This window comes from Rousettus aegyptiacus, unplaced genomic scaffold (assembly GCF_014176215.1).
Source record: "Rousettus aegyptiacus isolate mRouAeg1 unplaced genomic scaffold, mRouAeg1.p scaffold_m13_p_6, whole genome shotgun sequence".
Classification (NCBI taxonomy): Eukaryota; Metazoa; Chordata; class Mammalia; order Chiroptera; family Pteropodidae; genus Rousettus; species Rousettus aegyptiacus.
The window spans coordinates 35864453-35878126 of record NW_023416309.1 but is presented as its reverse complement, the minus strand read 5'-3'; the positions used below and the strand labels follow the sequence as shown (position 1 = coordinate 35878126).

At 40.0% G+C, this 13674-nt stretch overlaps 1 protein-coding gene across 50 annotated transcripts in view; it reads left to right on the top strand.

Annotated features, from left to right (window-relative positions):
- SORBS1 (sorbin and SH3 domain containing 1) overlaps positions 1-13674 on the top strand; it is a 177010-nt gene that overhangs the window by 38785 nt on the left and 124551 nt on the right. The window lies entirely within an intron of this gene.

Genomic DNA, 13674 nt, shown 5'->3' with positions numbered 1-13674 from the left:
ATATTCCTATCTTCAAACGCGGACAACAGGACATTCTGTACTCCAAATTTCAGTGTTTGAATTGGGTGTTGCAGGAAACTTGGCACCCTTTCTTACTTTTCAAAATAATAAACAGAGATGATGTCGCCTCAGGTTTCATCTGATGGGGCTTAGATACTATTGCCTCATAAAGGCTGATTCATAGACAAATGGGAACTAATTATAGTAACTCAAAAAATAATGTCCCCATTTATATTTGGCAAGGCAAGATGCCTTGCATGTTTTGTAGGACATGAGAGATTTCATTTCTTTAGTGGCATAGAGGTGACATACCCATTTCTATTTCAGCCCCACAGTGGTTGTTCTGGGTCATTACCTGCCATTTTTAATTTCTTTTTTTTTTAAGGGATTTCTTGTGCTCTCTTCCTGCACACCCCATGCACAGACATTGAAACACCTCTTACTACTATCTACACAGAAATTATTTCCCGCTATCTATCCACTGTATTTTTAAGAAACAAATGTCTGAGTTGAAAAAAGTAGATGGCATAATGTTTTTTTTTTTGTTTCTAAGAATTTTGGAATCTCTATGAAAAATTGCAGGAAGTTACTCACATCTCTCTGTGGAATGACTGGTGAGTTGTCAGAGGGAGACTGTTCTGATGACTTCTACTCTACGTTCCTTCCCTGCTGTGAATTAGGTTGGAAAACATTTCACCACAATTTTCTTCAAATAATTTTTGTTTTTGAATTTGCTTCAAATAAGTAGGTGATATCTGAGCATGTTCAGAATTCAAAAACTGGAGAAATGTTTGTAGTGTTTGTAGTGAAAAGCAAATCTTCTCTCTCTCTCCTGTGTCCAGGAGAGAACCTTGTTTTCTCTTCAGAAGCAATCCTGGGCACCAGTGTCTTAGATGCTATTCTGGAGACTTCTCTCTGTGTTTATAAATATAGGTATATTTATATTTTCCTCACACAAGTGCCATCATACTATTCACAGTGTTTTAAACTTGGCATTTCTACATATCCATAATCATAGAAGTCATTCCATCGCACGTGGTTTCTAATAGTTTTGTTGTTTTCATTGAGTAGGTGTGTCATAACACACGAACAATTGCCTGTGAATGGTTTTAGGCCATTTTAATCTTTCGCCACTGAAATCATGGTATAATGATAATCTTATACACCTGCCATAGGATAGGTTATCCTTCTCAGTGGGTATGAAGAGTGGGCTCTAGAGCCCAAGAGCCTGGGTTTAAATCCTAATTTCTACATTTGCTATTGAACTCTATGGTCTTGGCCATTTATCTCTCCATGCATCAGTTTCCTCATTTCTAAGAGAGTATTTCTCTCACAGGTAGGATGTGATGTTAAAAACACTAGGTTACATAAAGCTTATAGACGAGTGCCAGGCATGTAGACAGGTCTGTATGTATTTGCTTATCATTTTGTATGGAAACACCTGAACCCAAAGATGTGCTTATGTCTGTGTGTTTCTGAAGCATTCAGTGGCTTTTAGAGGCCACAATACAGTTTTTGAGTCTGGGTTATCTCTCTTAAGTTTATGAAAATGCCATATTCATTCTCCCATCCCCTACTTCCTTATTGTTTTTGTATAACATCCTGGAGGAGAAAAAGGAAGAATGTGTTTCAGGCCGCCATACTCAACTGTCCAAACTCCTTCAAAGGCATAAAATGTATTGCCAGTGGTGATAATCTTTAACAAATGGCCCAGATTCCCGACCCCCCATACTTAACTAATTTAGAACTTTATGATATTTAAATACATTTAGGCACATACATAGGCACATACATAGCTCATGTTCATGTATGTGTGTATTACTCAAATTCATTTAATAATTTCACCATGTTTTAAATTATACATTAAACCTTTGGGAAGGACTGGAGAGTGTACTTACTCTGATTTTGTTACTTCGATGGTGGAAGTTACAGGGTCTCACATCACCTGTAAGTCTTTTATCACTTTTAGATTCAGACAAACCAGAGCTAAAATCTCTATGTTGGTGTTTGCTATCTGACCTTGGCAATTCACTTACACTTCCAAAGCATTGGTTCTCCATCTGTAAATGGGGACGTTGAGCTGCCTCTTAGGACTTGAACAGGATGCAGAGAGAGAGTAGATGAAGGACCCAGCAGTGTTTGGCACAGAGCAGTTGCTCACGAACCGTCCATTCTTCTAACCTTCCCTCCCCTACATCCTACTTCCTCCTGCCAGTAACACAGTCCCCTGGAAGTAACCGCCTCTACCTTAAACTCCAGTGCCCTTTGTTTGCACTCGCTTTTGATTTACCAGTCAGTGTGCTTTCTCTGACTTAACTGGGAGGCCAGTTTATGTCTCAGTTGTTGTCACGTGCATCCTACCTTACATTAACCAAATAGTCAACGAATGCCAGCAAGAGAGTGAGTGAGAGGCAGGCCTGCCATTTCCCTACCCTAGTGAGGTCACTGCTATTTCTTTGAAAGCATTGCAAGATTGGAATTGGAGCCACAATGAGTTATGGTAGCCTCTGAAGTGACCACAGAGAATGGTATTTTCATTCTTGGTTATTCCTTTGAAGAAAGTTGCTATAGCCAACTCTTGGAAATTATTTTCCCAGCTTTTTTAGTGGGAGGGGCATGAGCTGGAGAGAATGCCTAGAAACTTAAATTTCATCAAAGCTCCATAGAACGGCACTTGCAGGAAGACTACTGTGATTGTTTTACCTCCATCTCCCAAGGAAAGCATGAGCCAGTTGGCTTGTACACTTAGTGCTCAGCTTTACTTGGCCCCTGGTATTATGTCTCGGAAGTGGGCTGCTGGGCACCTGAGCAGAGAAGGCGAGCAGAGGAGGTCAAGTACAGCTGGAGAGGGAGCAGGGAGACCTTTGCTAGATCCTTCAAATCACTTATTTGGAGAGGAGCTACTCTATTTTGCATTAAGTGTTTTGCTGTGACTTTTTGAAATAGCAGTCACACCCATATTCAAATGTAGGAACCAGAGTGCTCTCCAAAGACATGGAGGCCAGGTCCCTTCCAGCTGGCTACAAAAAGCTGCGATTCTACAAACAAATATTTGAATAATAGGAACCGTTTTGTCATTTGGAATGCTCTTCCCAGTTCTTCTCTTTTTCACTCAAACCTTCTTGTCCTTTAAGATCCAGCACAATTCCCACTGTCCAGTTTGTATAGTTCTTTGAATCTGGGCTGTTCAACTGGCTGTTAGATGTAGCCTTGTGGGTTGAACTGTTAGTTATTTGTCATTTAGGCGTTTTCCCATGTTTATGCCTTGGCTTCCCCACTAGGTCTTCACGCTTTAGGCCTGGCCGCTATCCAGCCCTTGTAGCACTACTGATGGGGGTGGTGCATTGGTTCTCAAAGTATGCTTCCTAGCAGCAGCATCACCTGAGAACTCGTTAGAAATGCACACCAAGCCCACTAACTTAAGTCTAGGGGTGGGACTCAGTTTAACAAGGGCCCCTGGTGATTCTGCTGTCTGATTAAGCTAGAGAATGGCTTGACCATAGGACAGTGAATTTCTCTTTCTCTTTCCCCTTCCAGGGTATTTCATAGAAATCTGTTCTGCAGGATATAATGGGTGCCTTAAAGGTAGGGATGGGCAAGAGGTTCTGTGGCCAAGTAAGTTAGCGAAATGCTGCTTTAGCGAATTTCAACGGGATTCTTTATGGCAAGATTTCTCAGATACTTTAATATGTCCTTGCGGATCATTGAGAGTCACCATGGAAAGACCTGGCAGACTTGTTAGATTCTAGAACACCTTTTCTGCCACATACCTGCTAACTTTTCTGGCAACAGTGTTTTGTCGAACACGCTTTGGGAGATGCTGGCTAGGTGATCTGTAAGGGTACGTTAAGCCTTGAGATTTTTATGACCCCATAAATCAGTGAGAATTTCAGAAACTTCAAATACAGGGTAAATAATCAAACATGATGCCAGCATTTATAATTTGGGTAAACCAGACATATACAACAACTTGAACATTGAGATGATGAGGAAATGACTAAACATTGAAAATAAAAGACTTTATTTTTCTTAGGTAGAAAACTATGTTAAGGGAGAGGTGGAGAAGACAAGTTAAGGAAAATGTCATTTACTGAGAGTATTAGAGTCCTGGCAGGAAACATATGGCAGATTCAAATCAGGTAATTTAAGAGCTCGAAATAAAAGAACTATTTATTAAAAGTGTAGGCAGAGTTTGGGATAAACCACAATGAACTTAAATTCCTCTATATACACAAGGTTTGACATGTATCACATTCATTCCTCATAATAACCCCAAAGGTAGGTTTTATTCACGCTTTGCAGAAGCAGAAAGTGAAGCTGAAAAGAGACAAAGCAAATTACTTTAGCGAGTAGCTAGGAAGTGGAGGCAAAATGCAAACAGCTCTGAAAGACTCGCATTTCTTTAGGCAGAACATCTCTTCCTTCGTCTTTCTCCACGTCATGGAGCTGAGCACACTGCTCTCTGGAAGCTCGTGTTCTGAGCTAGATAAGTTGATCTGATCATTCAGTAGACAAGAGAAAGTAACATATTGGGCAAATATATAAATTGACAATACAAGGATGCAGATTACATATTATGGGGAAGAGAGAGAGATTGTAAACATGCAGTTTCCATGCCTAGGTGGGTTGGGGTTATGGAAATCTGTCCTTTTTGAGAATCTGTCTCATTCTAGAAAATATTTTTGGTGGATGTGGGAGCCATTTGAAGGGCATGAATGAGGCGGCTCAGCTTATAGGGGTTCGGGGGAGGTAGAGGGACATTTTTCAGACATATGGCACAGCTTGGGAAGGCTTGGCTGTGGGAGTAAATAAAAAGGTGCTCTATTCATAGGTGCCGTAGCCAAATGGAGAAGGTGCTGGTGGTGGGAAGTAGGCAGTTGGGAGTAAAAGAGGTCGTGGCAGGATCTGAATGTGCCTCTGACTCCAGTTTTTGGACTGGGGCCACTCTGGTCCAGTGAAGTCTGTCTCACCTAGCATTTTTGTTAGAAGATGATAGATGCTGAGTTTTCTACGTACAGATTTTACTTTTTTCAGGAGAGTTCATAGTATGTGAAAACTAAGAAAATTTAAAAGTCATGGTTGAGAAGGTTAATTTCTCCCATGTCATTTTGAATTTGGATTGGCTTTTAATGCTCACTTAGAATATATCTTATGGTCAAGTCCTCTTTATTCCAGAAAACAAAAACACTTCTCAAATACTGTGCACAAGACCTGCCTTTGAAAACATCTGGTAAAAATAACAAGTCGCTTGGAAAACCGTGATTCTCAGATGCAACCCCCACCTCTTTATTAGCAGGGAGTCACTGGAGTAAACCTTTATTTCCTGTTGCTTCCACACAGCGGTCCTTTACGGAAATATTTCACATGTTTCTTTAGGCAGCAGGGAACACCGAAGGGCAAACAGTGCGGAGGCCCCAGATAGGAACAGAGATGCCTTCTTTGCCCAGTAGGGCCTCAGGATGCGTGGAGAGCCCGCCTGGGCCTCCGAGCTCTGAAGCTGTGCCAGGTCCCTGCCCCAACTGCTAAAAACAACTCTCCCCCAGGCACGAGCATGGCCCAAACCTGCCATACCTCCAGCTCTTCTTACAAGAGGGATGTTTTAAAATAGTCTTAAATGTCAGACTTTTTTTTTTTTTTTTTTTTGCAACATGCCTTAGACATCTCATAAATTATCCCGCAGTAAAACTTTAATAGGAATGCTCAGAAACTGAAGAGTTCTAGTCAAGGGAGTTTTGGTAACTCAGACAACTGTTCACCCCAAACCCTCCTGCTTTTTCTACCCTGGAACTCATCCAAGAAAATTACTGTAAACTGATTTTTCTGCAATCATGTTTGAGGGTGTCTTCAATGACTGAGGTCTTATGTTCCCTCAGAATGCTTGCTATATGTCAGTTTGAACAATGTGATATTCTAATATTTGATCATTTTTGACTTATAAGTGGCCATTTTATGTGGTTCAATCCAATGGTTAACGTAGAAACTCTAGATTGGAGTTTGAGTTCAGTGTTTCCTGGCTTCAAAATATGTCTAGAAAATTTTTTTTTAAAAAACTTCGTGATATTTACCCTTTTTGCTGTTTGCTTCTCATGAAAATGGGTAATTAAAGATTCTGGTTGTAGATTTGCTTTGCTGCTCAGACTGTGTCTGCTGTCACATTGGGGGCTTTTACAGATATGTGTCACATCTACAGCTATAAACATACTAAGTTCTATTTCATGTGTGTGTGCCTCTGGGGGGTGAGCCTATGAGCCCCCTTTTTTTTTTTATGAGTTCTTAGTTTGTTGTGTCCTATGTTTATTTTTACTTACAATGCTTATGGACTTGATTTATTCAGTTACTAGTTTCTGAAAAACTAGAATTTGGGGAGAACTTTAACTTACTGGTATGAAGAGATAGAAAATTTAAATTGGGGCTGTCCTAAGGGTCTGGGATATGTGGTACAGCACGGGATCGTGATCACTGATGTCCAAAGTGATGTTCTCTGGATGCCTTTTGGCCCATACAAAAGCAAACTGTGTTAAGGATACTAGTATCTTTCACTTCATGATATTTATCATTTTTCAAAAATTGAATTTCTTAATTATCCAGTGTCTTACAAAATACCGCAGACTGGGTGGCTTACAAACAGCGGAAATTTATTTCTCAGAGTTCTGGAGACTGGGAGGGTCAAGGTCGAGGTTCAAGGTCAAGGCACTGGCATAATTACTTTCTGGTGAGGACCTTCTTCTAGGTTGCAGACTTCTTGTCATAGCCGCACATGGTGGAAGGGGTGAGGGGATCTCGGTGGGGCCTCTTTTATAAAGGTGCTAACCCCACGATCGAGGGCTCTGCCTTCATGATCTAATCATTTCCCGAAGGTCTCACCTCTTAACACCATCATCCTGGGTATTAGGTTTTCAACACATGAATTTTGGGGGATACAAACATTTAGACTATAGCAACCAACATCTCATTATCAAGAACATTCCATTATTTCTTTGTATATGGAAAGTTAGTATCTAGAAGAATTTTTCATGAGGGTACATCTCTTATTATTATTTGCCTTTTTATGTTAAGTCAAATCAACAAAATATTTATTGCCCATTTACTACATCCAAGGCACCACGTGAAAATTCAGAAAGAATATTTACAGCAAATAAAGATTTTTGCTCTCCTTGAAATATGACATTAGCATGACATTCCCTGTACCATTTGGTCTGTAGAAAGGTAAAGCCACTTGGCCATGTCAGGCAGCATCCTTTGGAGGAAGCAGCGCCAGATCGGGACTTAAAAGTCCTGTTTCATTCCTGTCAAGGTCACAAGCTTACCCCGCCTTTGTGGGCAGGCTTCTCTTTTCCCACCTAACTGTTTTCTCATCTGTACAATGAAGGCGTCAAACCATATTATTTCTAAGGTCCTTCAGGACAAAATAAACCTGTCAATGATTTTTATTGATCACTTTCTACTGCGTAAGGTACAGAGCTAGTTCTAAGTTTTTATTGATTACTATACTATATAAGGTACTGAGATAGTTCTAAGTGTAAGAGAGTCTCTTCTATGATTTTTTAAAGGTCTCTCGTAGCTAGATAAACCAAAAACAAACAAACAAAAACATTTGCTGACCATTTTCCAAGAGTAGTTCATCACAGAGCAGAGAGAATGTCAGAATGTGTAGGGTGCTCACCCCTCCCTGCTTCAGATGGTCATTTATTATGTACTTGTACCATGCCTGGCTGTTCTTCTAGGTGCTTTACTTATATTATCCCAACAAAACCTTGAAGTAGCCGCATTAGAGGAATGCTGTGATTACCCCCATTTTACACGTGAGGAAACTGAGGTAAGTTGCTCAAGGTCACACAGCCAGTAAGTGGTGAACTGATAATTGATATCGAGCCTATACTCTTTATCACCATGCTGCTGAGGGAAGGTGAGGGCATGAGTAGAGAGAGGCAATAGGTCTCTCTCATTAAAAGAAAGCATGCAATTGTCAAGGGTTAGTGATGGAGGAAGAAGGGACATTCATGACTATGAACCACCTACACTGACTTATTTCCTATGGTTCTCTCCCTTTGATTACATGCCACTGCCTTGCTGGGCCCTGGGGAATGCTGCTTCTCTGTTAAGACTGTAGCCCAGGCTTGGCCAGAAAACTCCTAGCTCCCCTCCACTGTCCCTGCCAGTGCTAAAATGAGCTGTGTGTTTACTGGAACTTGGGATATCTTTGCCACTTGAGTTGGCAAGAGTCATGTCAAAGGAGTAAACAGCTGAACTCAAAGAACTACTTGAGATTGGAGGGTGACCCCAATGGCATAACTGTGAAAAAGTTTTAAAAATTTTTAAAAAAATTTTCCCAAACTTAATTTTATTTGAAACTAATGTTTCTCTTTTGATGTCTCCATTTGCAGAACCAGAAAATTCTAGTTTTGGAATTTGTACTGTGAAAGACTCAGAGCGAACAATGAGAAGAGTTCTTAACTGGCTGTCAGTTGTATTCAGGGACCAAAGAGGTCACTTATATCTGCTCACGGGCCTTAGCCCAAGCGTCTGTTCACTGTCACTCTCGGCAGCCAGCAGTGGACATTGTCCAGGCATCACGTGGCATTAAAACAAAACAAAAACAAAAAAAGCCATTCTCTGGCTTGTAAGCACCCTCCAGGGCTTGGACGAGAAGCCCCTCGAGAGCAGTGGTAGTGTCTGTCTCTGTAGCCAGTGCTAAGCACAGTGTGTGGCGCTGAGCAGACCCTTCAGAAAGGCTGGGTAAATACGTGGCGTGGTTTGTGAGCGCATTCTCTCAATCACCATACAGACAAATGCAATGGAAGGGTGTTTACAAAATGAGTGATGGAGTGAAAGGAAAGGGAATGACGTGTGGGATGCATCTTTGTAGCGTGAGGTGGCAGTTAAGAGCCTGGGGTTTAAGGTCAGGTAGGTCAGGTTTTATGTCACAGTTCCACCGCACAGTGGTCGTGTGACCCTGGAGAAGACATGGGACTATTGCCTCCTTTCTAAATTGGTAACCACAGTACATACATCATAAGCTCATTGGGATTCAGTGAGACAGAAGACATTATACATAACACGCCAAGCAATAGTGCCTGTGCTGAAAAGGGGAGCTCTTCATAATAACAATAGTTTATTTTATTTATTGCTGGGGGGAAAAAATCACATTTGGCTACCTTTCAAAAGAAATTGGTAGCAGAACTTGAATATGTGCCCATCCCCCCCACCCCACCCCCTAATTAAAGTTTACATGGTGCAGAGCGGTATAATCCTTAATACTTTGCAGGTACCTGGATCAGAAACAAGTTCACCAGATTGTGAATCTATTTGTGGAAGTTTGGTTCTGCAGATTAAGAAGTTGTTAGGGTGGTGATGTTATGAATCTTTTTTTTTAATTTTCAAATATTCTGTGCTTATATGTTTCTTTTGTACTTCAAAACATTTTTTAAAAAATAAAACCTGTTAAATCTAAAAACTACACTGTTAAATTGAGATGGAAAAGGGATTCTTCTAAAAAAAGAATTCAATACATGAACAACTATTTTTGAATTTTTGGGGTTTTAATTGCATTTCTAATTGCTTCCACAAGAAACTATTTTCTGACACTGAATACTTAATAAGACTATATTCAGTGGAAACACATTGAGAAATTGTGAGTTTACGTTTTATACAAAATGAAAACTTTCTTCTTACAATATGATAGGATAAAGTATTAATGGACTATTAGAAATGAAAGCCCAATCTGATATAACTTAAAAAAAAAAAACAAGTATTTGCTCTTTAAGTGGCATCAACAAATGTGTCAAGATATATTCTTTTTTTAAAGGTTATAGTCACTTTATGGATTGTGAGATGAAACAGTCCTAAACTTTGGGTACATTTGATTTCATTGCTTTCTCAAATGTGTAGTTTTGAATATTCGGGCTAATCAATGAGTGCACTCCTAGTAAACTGCTCGCTCGGAAACCCTGCGCCAGACTGTGCAGATGGGGCAGCATTGAGCCTGGCAGGCCTTGCAGATGGAATTACATTTGCACATTTTTTTTAATTCATTGTGAACATTTTGCAGGTTAAAAAGGAAAAACTGTCTTCCTGCTCAAATGAAATTTTGACACAATCAGTACAAATTATAAATTATGTTTAAAGTGATACAACAAATTCATGATCATTTGCAGCTTTGTGTAAAGCATTGTTGAGCTATGGGCATTTAATACTTGGTGCTGCAGAGTAGCTTGGTCGTATTGGCCAGTGTTTCTCAAAGTGTGACCTTAAAGCATATCTGCCAGAAATGCAGATTCCAGGGTCCCCTTGGACCTTCTCGGTCAGCACATCTAGGAGCAGAACCAGCCAATCTACATTTTAAACAAGTGTCTCCCCAGATGGTCAGTGCATAGCAGTATTTGAGACTCTGGTACAGTGGAAATATGTTACAAAGATTATTTTAGTTATCCAAATTGAAAATATGTTTAAGACTAGAGAAATCAAACTTACAATCAAAATTGAAGTATAAGTTAAAAATTTAGTTGAGGGGCACATGTAAGAGTAAGTTTTAAAATCAATGATGGTTTAATAGGATCTTCCAACCACATAGTTACATGAAGTAGCATTTTTGGCTTTTCAAGCAGTGAAATTAAAGCCCTAAAGAGGAGTCAGTTTATGTCTTGCCATACTCTGTACTACAGATATAGCTTTATCTTTAAGGAAAACAAATCAAGAAATGAGAGAAATGAGCACTTTGGTTATCTTAGTTTCTTTGACTTTAAAAATATTTCACATAACATCTGTATTTAAATATAATTTCTCATCATTTGTGTAGATTTCAGTGACAGAAGAAATGAAATGAGATTTAAATAAAACTTTTAAAGCTGTTTAGTAAAGAATTTTATATGTATTTTATCTATATAATTTTAATAATTCTTATAAAGAATTAATCTTTTGGGGGCCCGTTGAGATACTGTTTGGGTTGAGAAGCATTGGCCTACTCTCTACCCACACCGTGTTGCTGGGCTCTGGGGACTCCCTGCCCGCCTGCCTGTATCTTCCTCCAGCTGCTGTCCCTCTCTGATGGCACTGGGGCCCAGGGGACTGGAATGGGGACCCAATACATCCTACAGAGAAACCACACTGTATTTCCAGCCAGAAACAGAGCAACACTCTAAGGATAATTTCCATATTTTCCTTAGAATTAATTGTCTGAACTCTCCCTTCTAGCACTGTGATCCGTGAGCTCCTGTGACCCAGGCACTCCATTTATTTTCTTTGCTAGGAATTTCCAGAGCCATGGCTGGGTCACCCTTTGCCTTTCCCAGCAGCTGGTTTCACTCTGAATTTAATGAGGTAGCGAGTGGAGTGGCCAGGGAAGGGTTTCCCCATCTGGCACCCCATTGGAAGAACTCCGCTGTCTGTCCGTGATCAGCGAGTAAGTGCCGACTGCTGGTGACTCCTAGAAGGGGCCTTTTCAGCTAGTCCTCATCTGGTCAGCGTCTAGGGCACATTCCTCAACTCGCCTGCCCCTCCCTCCCTTCTCTTTGGACTCTGGTCTAACCAGCAGTGAAGTAGGGATGTGCGTATTTTAAATCACACATGTATGTAACTTGGAGTCGCTGGGATTTTCTGTCCCTGATCATTAGTTGGACTCCACAATTTAGCAAAACCCGTTGGCAAAATTTGCATAGTCATCCCAGATTCCTGCTGCCTGAGGCCTGGCTTGCACCTGATTCTCCTGCATTTAAATTTGCCGGGTAGTTTTTAGAGCTGTGATATTAGCAGATGGGAATTTGAAATGCTTCATTGCCATGCTGAGAATTCATGCATTTTTCATTTCTGTTTTTAAGAGTTTTAAGCTTATATTTTAGTTTTTTTCCCTTTATAATCTGGTATATTTATTTAGACTTTATATTTTTACAGAAGAAAAGACATTTAGTTTTACACCTATATTATTAAACAAATAGGAAGAAAGTCTATAATTATATGCTTCTTAAACTGGATTTCCCCCAGAAATGTAATATATTCACCAAATTTGACAAATACCAAAGCTCCCTTTAAGAAGATTGGGAACCCACCCAAGAGTTCTAAAGTTACATTTTTATGAAGGATTTTTGTTGCACTCTTAAAGGACAGGGGAGATTATTGTATGGGATCTTTGTTCTTTCCCCCATCTCTGCATCTTTTTTAAATGCCCTGTTAGAATTTTTGGTGGCTTGATTTCCAGATATGTAAGATATATGGAAAATTTCAACAGTGAAATTGACTATTCAATGCCTCACATTTAGTGAACTTTTATTGAATGCATTAATGAGTTCAGAAGCACTAAAGGGTATTTGATTGTGGGTTTACCTTAAATTAATGAATTATCTTTTTAAAAAAGGAGCAACCCATTTATTCCCCAACGTTGTATATAAGATTTTAGACTTTAGTTTTATAGACATTTGGGCTTACCGTGTTATGAAAACTTAGATTTTCATTTTCTACTGCTGCCTTTAAAAAAAAAAATGGAAGAGAATGTCACAATGAAAAGTTTAAAAGCAGCATAGAATGTTTTATTGCCCTCGTGATTTACAAACTCATAGGGTCACAAACACCTGTCTTCAGGGAGCTTAGCTTCTAGAAAGCACAGCAGGGCCACAGGTGCGGTTGTAACATCTATTGCTGACTTGGCTTTCTCCACACCCCTACCCCCACCCCAACCCCCGTCTTGTTGAAAGAGCTTGGCAGGGTGGGGGTTCTTTCTGTTTCAGGCAGGATGTATGCCTGGATGTTATATTTATCATCTAATGTTAGGACTTCAAGGCTTATAACACTTGCAAATCGTGGTCCTTTGCTGCCCTGGAATTCTGTGATGGTCTGAGTCCTCTGGTCACATGAAACCTTCTTAAAGACAGAGCATATTGCATTCTTTTCTTTCCTTCCTGCCTACCTTTCTTTTCTTTTCTCTTTTCTCTCTTTTTTTTCCCCTTCCCTTTTCTTCCTTTCTCTTCCCTTCCCTCTTCCCCTTAAGCCTTCCCTCCCTTTTCCAACGTGTCTTGCAGGCAGCTGAGGACACTGCTGTTCTGTAACCTATAAAGTTCTATATAAATGCGAGGTGCTGTGTGGGTCACCACAAGTTTTGTATTTTCTTTGCCCAAGGCAAAAAGCCGTTATTCCTGGCAGTGCCCTTGTCTCCTTCAAGCATAATTCCAGTATTCTGTTGTTATAGTAAAACAGTGACTAATTAGAGCCTTTTATTAACCAGGATTTCCACCCACCTCTGACTCCCTTCATTTTTGGAATTAGAATCAGGCAAATGGGAAATAAACCAAATCTGTCAGTCATGACTGTTTATTGAGTTCTTACTGTGTGCCAAGCACTGTACTACCCGAATAGATGCTTGGCCTCACTGTTCCTCACAGCAAGAAGTTAATGCTGTTTTAATACCTGTTTTTACACTCAGGAAACAGGGTCACAGCGGTAGAGTCACTGACTAAACACCTAGAACTCTTTGCCGCCAGAGTTGGGTGCGAGAGATGTAATACTGTCTTATTTAGGATCTCAGTGCCATCACCCCATCCTCCCCCAACAATCCTACAGTAACTTTAATTGGACACATAGTTCTTTCCCATTATCTTGTGCTATATTTATATAAGTTGTGAATTATGAAGACAAGGTCATTTTGTGTTGAGAACTATTCTCTTTAACATTAGTTTGAAAATGATCTCT